The sequence below is a fragment of the Coccinella septempunctata genome, chromosome 8 (genome assembly GCF_907165205.1).
Source record: "Coccinella septempunctata chromosome 8, icCocSept1.1, whole genome shotgun sequence".
NCBI lineage: Eukaryota > Metazoa > Arthropoda > Insecta > Coleoptera > Coccinellidae > Coccinella > Coccinella septempunctata.
Genome location: NC_058196.1, coordinates 2,500,331 through 2,505,150, shown reverse-complemented (window position 1 = coordinate 2,505,150; position 4,820 = coordinate 2,500,331).

Sequence of the window (4,820 nt, the reverse complement as noted above, 5' to 3'; positions counted from 1 at the left end):
CTTTGTTGTCTAAAAGGATCAATAAACTATTATTATTATTATTATTATTATTATTATGAACTCATAATTATATAAAACACTCTCTTATTTTTCGTATTTTTAGTGCTAGGCTCAAGTATCACAAAAAAACAAAATATTTTATATCATCACTGGTATTCGTGTCATCTTTGCCACTACATAGTTGATTATTTAATATTTTATATGTTCTTTTTTAGGTATCAAAAATAATGGATTGAACACAATAAGTAAAATATCGCAGGAATTTGGACAGGTTGAAAAACAATCTCTCATGAATTCGCCAACGTTTCGGAACTATATTGTTCCTTTCTCAAGGCTCATCATACAACTAATAAAAGTAACACTTTAAAATTGGTCATAGGAAATTAAGGATAAATCAACAAACAGTCCGACGTGTGACAGTTAAATTGAACGAATGTAATTCGTTGATTCCATAGAAATTTCACAGCAATCTAATATCGAATCAGACGACGGAACGGGCAATTGGGTGGTGGGGTGCTAGGAAGGGAAGGTAGGGGCTATATAACAGCGGAGTAGATGTACCAAGTATTCATTTGTGAATGTGCTTCGTGCTGCAAATATTGTGTTGTGGTTTACATTTTTTAACTTTGGTACTATCGAATTTTATCGTTTCATACTTAAATATTTTTTTCATTTTGGAAGACGAGATGGACAGAAAGAAGATCTTGAGAATGGGATTGGAAAAATTGAAGTCTAAACAAATTGACTTGAGGAGAACAGTTCAAATCAGGAATTTTCTGAAGTCACATGTAGGAGAACGAAAAAGAGAAAATGTTCCGCAGAAAAAATCCGACACTCACGCTGCAAGAAGAGAAGGTAATCAAGAAGAACATAGACAAAAAGTCGTGAAGAAAATAAATTCCGATGTTGGAGAAAAAAAGCAGTATGTGTCGAACGGAAATCTGAGAAAACCCTTGACGAGGTCTTTTATTCTGAAGGAGATTCTGAATATGACATCTATTAGAAGAAAAGAAGATCCTAATATCAAACTTTTCAATGTGAATGACTACATTGAGATTTTTAGGAAGAAGGAGACACCTATAAAATGAAAACTTTTGTAGGATTTGTAACTCCAGCCCGCGCTATATATTCAAAATGAAATATTAACTTCGAAAAAAATTGAAAATTGTTAGGTGTAGAGAAAAGACAACAGTACTGTTTTGAGTACTATGCGTAAAAGACTGAACGCTCCTTGACCTGCGATCAAGAAATAGAAAATTCATAATATAGGAGTGCAAGTCTGATAATGATTCATTTTGAATTTACAGCATATTCTAAATGAAACATTAATTTTGAAAACAAATAAAAATTGATAGGGGTTCATAAAAGTTGACAGTTAGTACTGTTTCAAGTACTATGCAAAAAAAATCCACTGAACGCTTCTTGACCTGCAATCAAGCAATAGGATATGTATGAATTCAGAGTGCAAGTTTGATATAATGAATCATTTATGATATGGAGTGTTTTCTGAATGAAATATTAGGTTCGAAAAAAAATTAAAAATTGTTAGGTGTACTCAAAAGACAACGTTAGGTCCCGTTCCAAGTACGGTATAAAAAAAATTTAAACTTCAAAATATGAGCAGATATACTAATTATCAGTTAAAATTAAGTAGGAGGATATCAAATGAGTGAGCCTTCTAATTAGGGCGATAAATAAACGAAATCAACTCAGATATATGAAAACCAACAACTGTTGATTTGTTTGTCCACTTTTATATCAATGTGTATTATGTTCCTGAATTAATTTCGTTTGTTTTGAGTTATTTCATCCTCTCATTTATTGAGACATTGGTTCACTATAACCAGGATAATTTCCAATCCTGCTTTTTTTTGTCATTCAAGAACATTGTTTTAGGGATTCATCTACTATTTATATCCTACAGATAATTGGAAAAATTTGCTCATTTCAGTTTCACTAGTTATAATGGCTTCATAGATCTAACGTTACGCTACGGACCGTAATTTTTCATATTGTTTTCTCATTACTCCGTATGCCAGCTTCAGTACTATCGCGAATATTATTATTTCAGTTTCAACCTCAAAAAAAAGGCTACTGCAACCAAAATTTTTCGTTATTTTCTCTAATAAATTTCAGCAATCCATTTTCAGAAATTTATGACGGAATAGAATAGAATAGACATTGATCCTCTAAGACATACAAAAATGCATAGGACAAGTCAACAATGAAAAAATGAAACAAATAGTAAATTATTTTACACAAAAATTTACATCTCCCAAGAATTCCCCAACAGAATAATAGCCTTGTTTATGTTTAACATCCTAATACCAGGTGGTAGGTGATTATACAATACGATTGCCTGATAGACAGGGCTTGCTTCATATTTCGATGTTTCATGAAAAGGAATGCTAAGTGTGGTATCATTCCTTGTAGAGTATGTGTGGAAGCTAGAGAGCTTTACCATCAAATGATCATTTTCACGTAGGTATACTAAGCACCTAAGTATAAACAGAGACGGCAAAGTGAGTATATTATTCACTTTGAATATATTTCTGCAGGTATCCATTGGTTTTAAATTGAAAATTAATCGTAACATTTTTTTTTGCATAATAAACACCCTATGAGAATCAATAGAGTTACCCCACAGTATAACATTGTAATTCAGTAAACTGTAAACTAAACCATAATAAATATTCATCACAGCCTGAAAAGGAAGTGAATTCTTGATCCTGCTTATAGCATAGAGAGAGCTTGCTAATTTCTCACAGACATAATCACAGTGATCGCTCCATCTCAGTGAGCTATCCAAGTAAACACCTAAAAATTTAACTTTGTCTACCGATACAATAAGATGGTCCATGCATTTGACAACAATAGGTTCACAATCATTAATTCTATTCTTAAATCTAATGCACTCAGTCATTCCCAAGTTCAGAATTAAATTATTAGCTTTACACCAATTTAGAAACTTACATACTAGTGAACTAAAAATATCTGATAGATCGCTCAGGTCTCTGGCTGAGACCGCCACTGATGTATCGTCAACGAAAATAATTATGATTTCAGGATCTATGGACCCAGGTAGGTCATTTATGAAAAGGAGAAACAGCAGCGGTCCCAACACTGAACCCTGAGGTACTCCATGATGAAGATCATATTTCTCAGACCAGCAATTCTCTGTCTTAACATATAAGGATCGATTCTTCAAAAATGACATCAGCCATTGGAGAAAAATACCACGAAAACCGATATTGTATAGTTTGATCTCCAAAAACTCCAAATTTATAACATCGAATGTTCGGGACAAATCAAAAAATATGCCAGCCAATTCCTCATCTAATTTTTTAAAGATAAAATCAACCATCGAAAATGCTGCTGTTTGTGTAGTTTTTTCCCTAAAACCATGTTGGCAGTCGGTAATAATTCGGAAGCGAGTCAGAAATGACATCATGCGATTTAGCACAATTTTTTCAAAGAGTTTGGAGAAAACACTTAACACCGAAATGGGTCTATAATTGTCAATGCAGCAAGAATCATGCTTTTTAAAAACGGGAATCACAGACGCCACTTTCAAAAGATCTGGGAATTTACCAGTTGTAACCGATAAATTAATAATACAAACAAGATGTTCAGCGATATTATCCACTATAAACTTCAACACGGAGATAGATACTCCATCAATACCAGTACTCTTTTTATTTTTCAAGCCTCTAACAGTACTAACTAATTCCTCAGTCACAACCGGATGAAAAAAGAAAGTGTTTCCCGACAAAGCTGAGGTCGTACATGAAGATGACAAAATATTTCCATAATAATCCTGGAGAATTCTTTCGACAACTGAAGCAAAATGGTTAGCAAAAACATTAGCAACATCTCTTGGCTCCGTATAACTTTCCCCACAATAATTTATTTGTACTGCTATTTTTGTACTTCCTTTTCTCCCAGTAATGCTATTTACCATATTCCATACCGCTCTATTACTATTGCTGGAAGAGTTTATGACCTCCGAGAAATAACTAGATTTAGTGCGCCATAAGAGTTGTCTAAAATCTGACTTTGCTTTTTTATAGACTTCAAAAGAACCCACAGTCTTCATATTTATATTTAACCAATCTAAATTTTTCAAATTCTTGCTTGCTTCCCTCACTTCCTCATTTATCCAGTTTTTCCTATTCTGATTTGAATTCCCAGACTTCACAAGCGGACAATTTATTTCCAGAGAATACTGTATTAACTGTGCAAATATAACGAAGGCATCATCAATATTGGTGCATTTATATATTTATTTATTTATTTATTTGCCAAATAGGACATCTACAGGTATAAAACCCAAATTGATGTCCATAAATTACAAAAAAAGTACAATCAAGTAGGACACAGATAAAAATTAAACTACATTTATCTATTTAACAATAAGAAACCCACAAAACACTCCGGAGAACCAATTATTCTCTCAACCCTTTTTTTTTTTGTTTTTCTTTTCTTTTAATTTCAAAATTCAGAATATGCGGAAATATTGGTTACAAATTATGCCAACTAATTCTATAAGTTTCTCTTCTAAATGCATTCAGTGTGAGGTGAAAGATATCGAGGTTGTTGAATCTTTTATTAAAAAGTGCAAGCATTCTATTAATCGGTGAATTATTTCTCAAATTTGTTCTATTTCGAGTCAAATCAAAAGTAGGGTTATTCCTCAGCCGTCTAGATGGTATATGAATTCTCATCAGATACAACAAGTCTGGGGAATCGACCAAGCCCCTCAACACCTTGAATAAGAAAATCATATCGGATTGCTTTCTACGACTATCCAGTGAGAGAAG